General features: G+C 35.8%; 1 protein-coding gene across 1 annotated transcript in view; it reads right to left on the bottom strand.

The window, feature by feature from the left end:
- Positions 1-874: 874 nt before the first annotated feature.
- LOC104907362 (uncharacterized) overlaps positions 875-14061 on the bottom strand; it is a 33992-nt gene continuing 20805 nt past the window's right edge. The window contains exon 8 of the mRNA XM_048642936.2: positions 875-1168. The gene's annotated coding sequence lies outside the window, so the exon portion shown is untranslated. The remainder of the gene's footprint in view (positions 1169-14061) is intronic.

Genomic DNA, 14061 nt, shown 5'->3' with positions numbered 1-14061 from the left:
AAAGTAAGGCATTAACAAACGTGTTGTAATTATACAACCCTGGAGAACATATTTAGTTGACAACAATCGGACCTTAATAGTGTTAAGGAGTATGTATTACAACAATGGCTAAAGATAATACATCACAAGCCATATCACACTTATTTGACTAATAATGTGAAATCATTGTTAATATACATGTAACTTTAACGAATATTTAACAATGTCAACTCCCATATCAGTAAAGTTGAATTTCATAAAACCTTAGGTCGCTAAAATTGAAAAATGAAAAAGCCTGGGCATCGAGCTTGGATTAGCCTAAACCTTGCGTCATGACACTTGAAATTTTCCTAATATATGCACATTCAGTAAAATATGAAATGCGCATTCAGCCAAAGAATATGCAAAAAAGACCTTTTTCATCCTTCTCATTTTAAGTAATCCTATCATTTGACTTAGAAAAGAGATGCCTGAAGTAAAGCTTCTAAGTTCAACAAGGTCAGTATTATCTGGAAGGTGAGCAAAATCACTGGTCCTGTTTCACCATTAATTCTGTCATTGGAAGATGAAAAGGTCAAAACACGCTCGTTCCATAGGAGTTTCCGGTGTTCAACTGTATGTAGGCAATAAACAGCCATACGCAGGATGTTCCATTTAGAAATGTTAGTTACAGAACAATGAATCAACTGTTGATCGGTGTATGGAAGAAAACTGTTCATCCTATTTTCAAGAATGACTATCACTATTATACTACCGTTTTTTAGAAACAAAAAAAAAAAAAAAAAAAAAAAAGCAAGACAGCAGTGCCTAGCACAAGAAGAATCATTCAGCCCTTTGCTTGCATGAGCAGAAAATTAGCCATAGGGTTAGGTCCAGTCCGGAAGGGAGGCATAAGTTTGTGCAGATTAAGCTTTATATCCAACCAGGAAATAAGTTACTACAATAGAAGGCCCTACATAAAACTTCCGATCAATCAAACAAGAGTAGAATGAAAGCCTTCTGTATACCTGAGTGTATTTATTACCAATCTATGTAAAGAAACAATAACCAGAAAAATCCCCAATATGGGAATAACAGGAAATTACATAAGGGTTACCCTCTGCTACCATACAGAATCTTCCTTATAACAGCAGCAGCATCCAGGACGAAACATGGGACCTAAAACATCGGTTCATTGCAACACTACATACTGCAACAGAATCAGAGTCAGTTATCAGACATATTTCATAGAGAAAAAACAACTAAACATGGAAAAGAAGATAAATTCCACAGTTCGTTTTCACAAGAGATAAATTAACTCATCAGAACCACAGTGGGAACACTATTTTAGTATTTTTCTACGTAATACTTTGAAAGGCCATCAACCAAACTAGCACTTTGCAATTCCACAGCAGGGATAACTTGAACATATCAAGTCTGTCTACCATGGAATTAAAACTCGGCCGTTGAGTTTTATAACAGATTTTGGAGTTGCCGTTCCGTGAAACCCCATTAAGGAACGCTAACAAAAATCATGTCCTTCTCACCGCGTCGTCTGTTACATGATGGTGACTCGCTGCGATAGAACGTATTTTTTCCATTACATCCGTTATTTTGTCAAACTTGGCAATATTTACATAATTAATTATCTAGTGAAGGAAACATGTTATTTTAAGTATCTATTTATACACCATTGATAGAACCAACACATATAATGATAGATTTAACTATATTATGTTGAAATAATACTTAAACTAATTAAATGTATCGAGGCTAACATTTGTAGATGTGAATTTTTTTGCACGTTGGCCTGCTCCATGAATCCATTATGGTCCGCTTCCACAACAACGCAACCAAAACCACAAACGCGATTTTATTTCCGTAAAAAACTTATATGGACTTGGTCCACACTAAATTAGAATGGACCTATTGCTAATTCATGTAATTTATGAAAAAATGGCCACTATATAAAAAAAATAAATATAAATGATGAGTAAATATAGATTATGAAGTTTGACTGTGAAAAAAAGGTTACTATGTCACAAAGTAAAAATTTCATTATGATATACTAATGTGAGAAAGAGTGAATATATTAGAAAAACCTATGTTACTCTGACACCCTGTTCTACCTCACATGCCGCATGTCGACTTGACATGACGCTCGACACACCTGGAAATGGGTGTCGACACGCGTATCAAAAAAGCGTCGCCTTACCGACACCCATTTGGGAAAAGTGAGAAAGAAACGTTCTGCCATTACTAGTTAAAAGAACTAGAGAGATGGAGAAGAGAGATAGAGGATGGCGTGACAGGGAAGATAAACGGTGCAGTGCTAGGACTTGGTAGAGATGACCACTGGTGCGGGTTGGACGGACTGGTCCGTGGACCCTAGTGGGCCGAGCTGAGATTTGACGGCCAGGTTCGGACCGTGAAATTCACGATTTCGGTGGGCTGGTCATCGAGCTGAAAAATCTTAGCCCACACCGGTCTGTTACCGGTTTTCACGGTTTGAGAAGCGAATCTGGCAGTTCGTGGGCCTAGTGGGCCGACATGAGAATTTTTTTTTCAAAGTTATATAATCATTTATTATTGTTACATAAAACCTTTAATATTAATTAAAATATATACAATTATTAATATTAATAAATAATTTCATTATTTTTGATTTTGATCGAATTATAATACATGCAATTTGATTAAAATATATACAATGTGATTAAAATATACACAATTTGATTGAATAATTACTTGGGCCGGTCTAGTTCATGGGCTGGGTTAGACCGCTTTCGTGTACCAGGCTGGGTGGTTTTAGTAGCGGGGTTTCGTGGACCATGCTCAAAAAATCTGGCCCACGACCCACCCACCAATTTTACAGTTCGAGATGCGTTGGACCGGGCTTTTCGCGGGCTCAGCCCACATGACCCAAGAGGCGGGCTGGGCTGGATTAGCCCGCACTGTTGCAACAGATAACAAAATAAATGTAGGGTGCGTCTGTGGACAGCTGTAAAGCTGTACCTTGGAATTACAACTCCTTTTATGGTCAACTTATTTTAAATGCTTTTGAGTTCTTTTTCTTTTATAAAAAGTATTTTCCTAACTACTTCCTTCTTCCACGTGACCTATCTTCTTCTTTCTTCTTTTTAAAAATTCACTCTTCTTTTTCACTTTTGTATACCGTATACTATAATTGAGAGTTTAATAAGAATTTATATTATTTTTGAAACAGAGGTAATTTCAAAATTATTTTTTTATCAAAATAGAGTGTCCGAAAATTACTTCCAACACCGTCAAAGATAGACGTGTCTAGAATATTAGTCAAGCCACTCTCTTGACCGTCTCGCCGTATCGGCCAAATTTTTGGAGTAGGGTGTCGGATCCTCCGATCCCTACTTGGATACGACACCCGTATTCGTGTCGGAGTAACATAGGAAAAACGGTCACTATGGTAGATAGTACTCCCTTCGTCCAAAATACTCTTGACACTTATCAAGGAACGTATTTTAGATGATGAGTTGTTTGGTTATCAATTATTATTTTATTGAAAAGTAAAGGAGTTAGTAGTAAGTAATTAGTAAAAATAGTATTATTTTATTTTAAGGAGACAGAATGTGGGTCATGATTAGAGTTGGTAGGTAATAAGAATGGTATTATTTTATTTATAGGAAAAAGAGTGTGGGCCAATAGTTAAAAGGTAAATGATTAAAATAATAGTAGGTCATATCTCAAAATAGAAGTGTAAAGAGTATTCTGGGACAGATAAAGAAGGAAAGTGTAATCCCCCACATTTTTAAAGGATTTTTCATAAATATATTAAGTTATTTATGTAATTATATTAAATCCAAATGAGTTTGGAAAATGATTTGACTTTTAAAAAGGGTTGACTATTTTAAAAGTCAACTAAAATATTTTTCTAAGCTTAATAAAGTTTGTAAATTTTAATTAAGCGGTTTTAAATAAGAGTTTAATTATTAAAAGTATATTTGAAAAGAAACTTAATGGAATCAAAGCCCAAAAGAAATAAAAAGGGAAAGGATATTTGATGACTAAAGTCCTAACAAGCCCATCTTGTTAGTCATCAAAGTTTTAATTGTTGAATTCCTTTTCCTAAGCCCAATAGGATTAGCCTATTGTTTTAATTATTGAATTCTTTCTTTTTCCTAAGCCCAATAGGATTAGCCTATTTAAATATCCTAAAACCCGAATTTTTGCCCTACACTTATTTTCTCTCTCCTCACTTGCACGTGACTTTGAGTTCTCTCCTCACTCGACATTTTCTCTCTCCTCTTCCTCTTGGCGTGATTTCCATCTTTTCTCTCAAAAATCGTTTCTTCTTCGCTAAGTAACGTTTCTTGTTGAACAAGAAACGTCACAAACCTTTTCTTGAAGCCGAAAACAGTGCTGCCGCCGGTCCTTGCTGCTGTCCTCAGTCCGGCGCCCCTTCCTCCTCTTATTTTGGTTGTTTTCTTTACTTCTCCTTTAAGATTCCATTAAAGTTCTAATTTTTATTGTTATTTTATTATTATTTGCATGATTTCGATTTGAGTTATTATTTTTATTATGAAATATGTATTTTTCGGATCATATGTATAAAAGAAAATTTCAGATTTATTATTTTTAGTTTTAATCATGAAAGATGTGATTTTTAGGGTTTTAAATCACTAGAAATCGCATATTTAGAGTATGAATATGATTTTTGATTGGAATACGATTTTTATATTCATTTAAAATATTTTCAGAAGGTTTAGAAAATTTTATAGTTGCTGGAAATTCAGAAAGTTAATATTTTAAGGTTTTTAATGGTTTTTAATCACTAGAATAGTTTATCTATACTAGGGATTAAAAATAATGAGAGTTTAAATTATAAAAAGCGATTTTTAAAGAAGTTTAAAAGGGTTTGGGACGTTTTAAAGTTGCTGTATTTTTTTAGTACAAGTATTTACTCGATTTCTTGGTTGTTTTAGGCGGAGAATTCACTGTAGGGGACTTTTAGTGCTTAAAAGTGGCCTACCGTTACGTTTATACGAGGTACGTACATAGTCTACGTGCTAAATGGTTAGAAACATGCTCTAGGGATGTTTTTAATTTGTAGTATCATGTATAGGACCTTGTAGTTCATATATATGATTTACTGAGATGGCTTTACATGTTATTTGCTTGATGCTACATGTAAACTAAGAATATGTTTAAGTATGACTTGTTTGTATGGAAGTTTGATGCAAGCAACTAAGTTTAGTTTGGTATTAATTCGTGAGTGAATTAATGTAAGTAAATTGGAATCATGGATTCTTTGAGTTTATTATTTATCTTATAAGAACGGGATCTTATTTGGTAAGTATGGTTTATACCTATGTAAAGGTACGGATTTCTGTTGGCTGGGTTCAACAAAGGATAAAAAGAAATAAAAGAGTCTTGATTGATAAGTTGTGAACACTTGTTAATCTAAAGATAAAAAGGAATTTTGTTATGATTATGTGATTATGAATTGTGTATTATTTGGTTGTTGTGGTGTCATCACAAGTATTAAAAGGAATGCAACGTAAAGTGAAACGAGAATAAGTTATAGACTTTAGACTAGTGCACGTCTAGAGTTGGACATAAGGGTTGGGGTTATGGTGAGCGTGCCTAGCTTTTCTAGGAATGGGTTGATCACCATCCCTTTTTATTCAAAGGTTCCTCGATATCGCAGGTCACTCTGAAATGCGGAGTCGCGCCCCATTTCATTTTTTTGGCAGGACAACTCGTCTAATAACTATTCCATTAAAGTGATAAAAAGCTAATTTAAGTTTAGTTCAGTAGAAGTCGTCTGCAGAGTATTACTTATTTATGTTATTATTTATCCCTGCAAGTTTATGTTGTAGTATCATGTTTAGGATTATTTTTGTCTGATATGTAGTACTCAGCTTTGCTGATTACGTGCTTGTCTGTGTTTGTGATCATGGCTTTGCCTATTGATCCTGTGGTGATCCTTCGGGGGAGCAGAGTCAAGAAAGCATTGACATTACAGGTTCGAAGATGCATACCATTGGGGAATCTGGAATGGAGAGGCTTTTATGTCATTAGTATTATTAAGTTGTTTCTAGGAATTTTATTAGTTTGAGTTTATTTAGTTGGTGTGTTTAGTTTAACATTGTATTTGTTTCATAAGTTTAATAAAGTTGGTTTTGTTTTAGTAAGTTTTCCGCTGCAAAATTCTGAGTAAGCCGAAACGTTTTCACACGGGCGATAATGCCTGGGTAATTCTCTAAGTTTTATATTATAAAGTATTTTCTAGAAAAAGAGAATTATCGGGGTGTTACAAAGTGGTATCTGGGAGCTTTAGGTTAGTTTAAGACTTATAGGCGCCTAACTAACTAGCTTATTAAGTGACTTTAGCTTCTTAAGTTACCTAGCTTATTGATTATTTGAAGGAAACCTTAGTATCGCTCCTACGTTTCATTTCGAAAGATGAACACAAATATTTTGAGGATCAAAAAAATTTTTTTTTTAGAACCGAAATTTTTTTTTTTTTTCGGAAATTGAGTTCGAAATTTAAATTTCGAAAATCGAGGAGTTCGAAACTTTCTTTTTGCCGTTTTCGTTTTTCGGAAATTCTTAGGAGCCGAATAAAAAAAAAAAAAAAAAATTTGAGTCGAGTAAAAAAATTTTTTTTTTTTTTTTTTTTTTGAATATCTTTGAGTTCGAAATTTTTTTTTTTAGAAAATTTATTTAGGCACAAAAGTAATGTTATTATAAAAAGTGCCTGCATTATTTTCATACCTTTAAGGGTTTACAACATGACATTGTGAGAATGGGTAGTATAGGAAGGGCATATAGGATAAAATATTATATGCTTGCATTGAAAATTTAGTTCAGCATCATTATAAATTTTCTTCCCTGCAAATAAGTGCATTATTATTTTTTTCTTCCCTACTAACGATGCATGAATGTTTTCTTTCCTGCTAATTGTTATATCCTTTTTGCTATTAAAGTGTTATATTGTACATGCTTTTGTTTTCTTATTCTTTGATTCTTGGTGGGAGTACGTTAAGGAAGAGTGCTAAACCTTTTGGGTTATTGTGATGTAGCTCTACTATTATGGCTGCAAACTTAGGAAACTACTTTAACCCTATCGTCCTGACTGACGATGAAGACGACGACCATCACCCACCCATTGACCATAGAGAATATGAAGAACTGCATTGGATAATGCGTCGCATCTTGAGGAGACACTATGCTAGGGATGATGAAGTCATCATAGAAATGGATCATGCTAGAGGAACTACCAGAGAAGACATATATGATGCATGTATGAGGGTGGAATCTGAACCTGAGGAAGACTTGGACACCATACCTACTAGGCAGTCTAAGATCAAGAGGAAATTCGTTGACTACTATGAGACTGACGAAGAGGACGAAGTTAGTGATGAAGACTTTGTACCTCAACAATATAAGGAAGATAAGGACAAGGATGGCAGTGTAGTGCCATAGGTTATAAACTTACAGATATTTTTTTTTTATATATATATAGAGGTACATAAGGTTTTAGTTAAAAGAATAAGGTTGGGTATATGCCAACAAACAAAGATGTTTTATAGGATTAGCATTTTAGGAAATATATATATACTAGTGTGTTATTTTATTTCACATTTTTTTTTCCTTCTATGGAAGAATAAATTTTAGTTTGTTTAGTTCAAGGAGTAAAATTTATTTTGGACACGTAATGGGGAATATTTTTTTTTTATTTTCATTATGTGATTTCAAATTTTCTTGCCTAAATTCATGTGACTATGAATTTACTTACGTGAACAACTGTATGAATATTAGTGAACTTTCCATGTTGAAACTTAGTGAAATCGTATGTGATGCAATCCTTAGTGATCAAATCAAGTATTGTCTTGCTTGGATGACTATACTAGTTTTCTGGAGCCTGAGTAGAGTCATATTACTTTCAGGTCCCGAAGTAGAATGGCTAACAACACTGAACTAGCTGACGCTATTCGCCTCTTGGCGGAGAAACTGAACCAGGACAAGGTTGAACGTCCAGAGACTGCTGGAGAAATGTTTGAAAGACTGTCCAAAGTGAAACCACCTTACTTTAAGGGACAAGCTGACCTACTTCCTAGAAAACTGGATTAGGGAATTTGAAAAGTTGTTTGAGGTAGTGAATTGCCCTGCTGACATGAGAGTAGGACAAGCTGTTTTATACTGAAAGATGAGGCTGACTTGTGGTGGAGAGAAAACGGGGCTAGATTGAGTGCTGTGAGATTCAATTGGGAAGCTTTTGTGATTGTGCTGAGAGGAAAGTTTTACCCTGCCTTCATGAGGAAGCAGAAAGCCCAAGAGTTCATCAACCTTAGAATGGATAGTATGACCATTTCTGAATACTATAGTAAGTTCATAGCCTTGTCTAGGTTTGCACCTGAGGTTGTAGCTACTGAGGAGCTTAAGGCTCAGAGGTTCGAACAGGGGTTGACTGATGAGATCCAGTTGGGTTTAGGGGGTGAACTGGTAACTGGTAATTTCTCTATCAACTCAGTTTTCGTTAAAACGTTATTCGATTCGGGGGCTACTTATTCTTTTATTTCGCCTTCTGTTTTAAAGAGTCTGGGATTGGTGGAGTATGAGTCAATTGCTTGTCTGTTAGTATTCCTACTGGGGAAGTCGTTAAGTGTACTAAGTTGTTTAAGAACTTACCTTTGAAGATAGGAGGGAGTGTCTTTCCATCCATTTAATCGAGTTTAACTTAGGAGATTTAGATGTGATTCTTGGGATGAACTGGTTGAGTCATTACAAGGCCAGGATCGATTGTGAAGTCCAGAAAGTAGTGTTGAGAAACCCTTCGGGAAAATTTACCTCATATAGACGATTTGGGAAACCTAAAAACTTTGGGTGATCTCTGCTCTACAAGTGCAGAAGTTGATGAGAAAGGGGTGTGAGCTGTTTTTCTGTAGTGTGCAAGATGTGAGTAAAGAAGCTGAGTTAAAACTTGAGGATGTTCCAATAGTGAATGAGTTTATGGACGTATTTCCGAGTGAAATTTCAGGTATGCCGCCTGCAAGAGCTGTCGAGTTTACCATAGACTTAGTTCCTGGAACTGCACCTATATCTAAGGCACCTTATAGAATGGCACCTCCTGAGATGAGTGAGTTAAAGACGCAATTGCAAGAACTTTTGGATAAGGGTTATATCAGACCAGTGCATCGCCTTGGGGAGCTCCTGTTTTGTTCGTGAAGAAAAAGGATGGGAGTATGAGTTATGTATCGACTTAGGGAGTTGAATAATGTTACCATCAAGAACAAGTACCCTTTGCCTAGAATAGATGACCTATTCGATCAATTGAACGGAGCTAGTGTGTTCTCGAAGATTGACTTACGTTCAGGATATCACCAGTTGAGGGTAGCTGATAAGGATGTACCTAAGACTGCTTTTAGAACGCGTTATGGTCACTACGAGTTCACTGTAATGCCATTTGGGTTAACAATGCTCCTGCTATATTTATGGATTTGATGAATAGAATCTTTCATGAGTTTTTAGATAAGTTCGTAGTGGTTTTCATCGATGACATTTTGATTTATTCGAGGAATGAAACCGAACACGATGAACATTTGAGGATTATCTTGGAACCTTGAGGAAGAACCAATATATGCCAAGTTCTCTAAGTGTGGATTTCGTTTGGAGAAAGTAGCATTCTTGGGTCATTTTGTGTCTAAGGAAGGAGTTCTGTAGATCCTGCTAAGATTCAAGCTGTGAGTGAGTGGCCAACTCCAAAGAGTGTGACTGACATTAGAAGTTTCTTGGGTTTAGCTGGCTATTATAGGAGATTTGTGAGGGATTTCTCGAAGATAGCGAGACCTATGACGAATTTAATGAAAAAGGAATCCAAGTTTGAGTGGAATGAGAAGTGTGAGGAAGCCTTCCAGATCTTGAAAGATCGTTTAACCACTGCACCTGTCTTAACCCTACCTGATGGGAATGAGGGATTTGAGGTCTATAGTGATGCTTCGAAGAATGGTTTGGGTTGTGTATTGCAACAGAATGGGAAGGTAATAGCTTATGCATCGCGTCAACTGAAACCTATGAGGCTAATTACCCTACCCATGATCTAGAGTTAGCTGCCATATGTATTTGCATTGAAGATTTGGAGACATTATCTTTATGGGGCAACCTGCAAGATATTCACAGACCATAAGAGCTTGAAATACATATTTACCCAAAAAGACTTGAATATGAGACAAAGGAGATGGCTAGAGTTGATTAAGGATTACGATCTAGACATCCAGTATCATGAAGGGAAAGCCAATGTGGTGGCTGACGCCTTGAGTAGGAAATCGAGTCATAGCTTGAGCGCTTTGATAGTTCCTGAGGAGTTGTGTAGAGATATGCAAAGGTTGAACCTAGAAATTTTAAATCCTGGGGAAAGTGAGGCGAGACTCAGTAATCTTTCTTTGGGAGTGTCAATTTTCGATGAGATCATTGAGGGTCAAGTTGGGGATGAGCATCTAGATAAGATAAAAGAGAAAATGAAGCAAGGTAAAGAGGTAGACTTCAAGATTCATGAGGATGGGAGTCTAAGGTTTAAGGGACGGTGGTGTGTACCACAGAAGTGTAACGATTAAAGAGACGTCTTATGGATGAGGGAATAAACTCCGTATTCTGTGCACCCTGGGGGTGACAAGTTGTATAAGGATCTTAAGGTGATATACTGGTGGCCGAACATGAAACGAGAGGTAGCCGAGTATGTGTCTAAGTGTCTAACCTGTCAGAAAGTGAAGATAGACCATAAGAGGCCCATGGGGACAGTCCAACCACTAGAGGTTCCTGGATGGAAGTGGGATTCGATTTCTATGGACTTTGTGACTGCCTTACCCAAGTCGAGGAGTGGAAATGATACCATTTGGGTTATAGTGGATAGACTGACCAAGTCCGCTGTTTTCATACCTATTAAGGAGACATGGAAGAAGAAGCAACTCGCTACAACCTATATCAAGCATGTAGTGAGATTGCACGGAGTCCCAAAGGACATTATTTCAGACCGTGACTCTAGATTTCTATCTAAGTTTTGGAAGAAGGTCAAGCAAACCTTGGGACAACATTAAAGATGAGTACCGCCTTTCACCCTGCGACCGATGGTCAGACTGAACGGACTAACCAAACTATGGAAGACATGTTGCGAGCTTGTGCTATAGATTTTCAAGGAAGTTGGGAGGACCAATTAGATTTGATTGAGTTCTCTTACAATAATAGTTACCATGCGAGTATCAAGATGGCACCTTTTGAGGCGTTATATGGCGGAAGTGTAGAAGTCCCATTTGCTGGAACGACTATAGTGAGAATGTAGTTTTGGGGACAGAATTCATTGAGGAGACCGTCAAGAACGTTAGATTGATTCAGGCTAGAATTCAAGCTGCGCAAGATAGGCAGAAGAGTTACGCAGACTTAAAGCGCGCGAAGATGAGTTCGCTGTAGGTGATAAAGTATTCCTGAAAGTATCACCCACCAAAGGCGTTATGCGATTTGGGAAAAAGGGCAAGCTGAGTGCTAAATATGTAGGCCCATATGAAATTTTGGAGCGCATTGGGAAAGTAGCTTATAGATTGGCATTGCCAATGGAGTTTGAAAAGATGCACGATGTGTTTCACATATCCCAATTGAAGCGCTATATCCCTGATGAGCGCCATGTGTTAGAGCCTGAACGAGTGCAGATAGATAGTAGCCTCACTTATGAGGAAAGACCTGTCAAGATTCTCGACAGGAAAGTGCGTAGTACGCGTAACAAGGATGTGCATATTGTCAAAGTTCTTTGGTCTAACCACGAGTCAGAAGAGGCAACGTGGGAAGCCGAAGAGGATATGAAGAAAAAGTATCCAGACCTATTCCTTGAGGTGAGTTACGAGGGCGTAACTCGTTTTCTTTAAGGGGGTAGAATGCGATAAATTTCGCGCTTTTTGTCTATTTTTATGACATTTTCATGTATATGTATGCCTATGTTGGGCAATTTGCACATGTTAGTGCAAAAGAAGTAGAGTCTCCGCATAAGAAAAGTGTTCATAAGTACACAAGTGTTTAAAAATGGGAAAGTGCACCAGAGGCACTATCTTTTCTTCAAAGATTTTCGAAATGATGAGTTAACTTTCGAAAACAAGAGGGTTTTGTGTTAAGTTTCGGGACGAAACTTCTTTTAAGGGGGTAGACTGTAATCCCCCACATTTTTAAAGGATTTTCATAAATATATTAAGTTATTTATGTAATTATATTAAATCCAAATGAGTTTGGAAAATGATTTGACTTTTAAAAAGGGTTGACTATTTTAAAAGTCAACTAAAAATATTTTTCTAAGCTTAATAAAGTTTGTAAATTTTAATTAAGCGTGTTTTAAATAAGAGTTTAATTATTAAAAGTATTTTGAAAAGAAACTTAATGGAATCGAAAGCCCAAAAGAAATAAAAAGGGAAAGGAATTTGATGACTAAAGTCCTAACAAGCCCATCTTGTTAGTCATCAAAGTTTTAATTATTGAATCCTTTTCCTAAGCCCAATAGGATTAGCCTATTGTTTTAATTATTGAATTCTTTTCTTTTCCTAAGCCCAATAGGATTAGCCTATTTAAATATCCTAAAACCCGAATTTTTGCCCTACACTTATTTTCTCTCTCCTCACTTGCACGTGATTTGAGTTCCTCTCCCTCACTCGACATTTTCTCTCTCCTCTTCCTCTTGGCGTGATTCATTTTTCTCTCAAAAATCGTTTCTTCTTCGCTAAGTAACGTTTCTTGTTGAACAAGAAACGTCACAAACCTTTTCTTGAAGCCGAAAAGTGCTGCCGCCGGTCCTTGCTGCTGTCTCAGTCCGGCGCCCCTTCCTCCCTTATTTTGGTTGTTTTCTTTACTTCTCCTTTAAGATTCCATTAAAGTTCTAATTTTTATTGTTATTTTATTATTATTTGCATGATTTCGATTTGAGTTATTATTTTATTATGAAATATGTATTTTTCGATCATATGTATAAAAGAAAATTTCAGATTTATTATTTTTAGTTTTAATCATGAAAGATGTGATTTTTAGGGTTTTAAATCACTAGAAATCGAATATTTAGAGTATGAATATGAATTTTGATTGGAATACGATTTTTATATTCATTTAAAATATTTTCAGAAGGTTTAGAAAATTTTATAGTTGCTGGAAATTCAGAAAGTTAATATTTTAAGGTTTTTAATGGTTTTTAATCACTAGAATAGTTTATCTATACTAGGGATTAAAAATAATGAGAGTTTAAATTATAAAAACGATTTTTAAAGAAGTTTAAAGGGTTTGGGACGTTTTAAAGTTGCTGTATTTTTTTTAGTACAAGTATTTACTCGATTTATTGGTTGTTTTAGGCGGAGAATTCACTGTAGGGGATTTTAGTGCTTAAAAGTGGCCTACCGTTACGTTTATACGAGGTACGTACATAGTCTACGTGCTAAATGGTTAGAAACATGCTCTAGGGATGTTTTTAATTTGTAGTATCATGTATAGGACCTTGTAGTTCATATATATGATTTACTGAGATGGCTTTACATGTTATTTGCTTGTATGCTACATGTAAACTAAGAATATGTTTAAGTATGACTTGTTTGTATGGAAGTTTGATGCAAGCAACTAAGTTTAGTTTGGTATTAATTCGTGAGTGAATTAATGTAAGTAAATTGGAATCATGGATTCTTTGAGTTTATTATTTATCTTATAAGAACCGAGGATCTTATTTGGTATATGTTTATACCTATTAAAGGTACGATTTCTGTTGGCTGGTTCAACAAAGGATAAAAGAAATAAAGAAGTCTTGATTGATAAGTTGTGAACACTTGTTAATCTAAGATAAAAAGGATTTTGTTATGATTATGTGATTATGATTGTGTATTATTTGGTTGTTGTGGTGTCACACAAGTATTAAAAGAATGCAACGTAAAGTGAAACGAGAATAGTTATAGACTTTAGACTGTGCACGTCTAGAGTTGGACATAAGGGTTGGGTTATGTGAGCGTGCCATAGCTTTTCTAGGATGGTTGATCACCATCCTTTTTATTCAAAGGTTCCTCGATATCGCAGGTCACTCTGAATGCGGAGTCGCGCCCATTTCATTTTATTGCA

Source organism: Beta vulgaris, chromosome 4 (genome assembly GCF_026745355.1).
Source record: "Beta vulgaris subsp. vulgaris cultivar EL10 chromosome 4, EL10.2, whole genome shotgun sequence".
Classification (NCBI taxonomy): domain Eukaryota; kingdom Viridiplantae; phylum Streptophyta; class Magnoliopsida; order Caryophyllales; family Amaranthaceae; genus Beta; species Beta vulgaris.
Note: the sequence above shows the minus strand (reverse complement) of the source record. Positions and strands in the feature narration are given on the sequence as shown.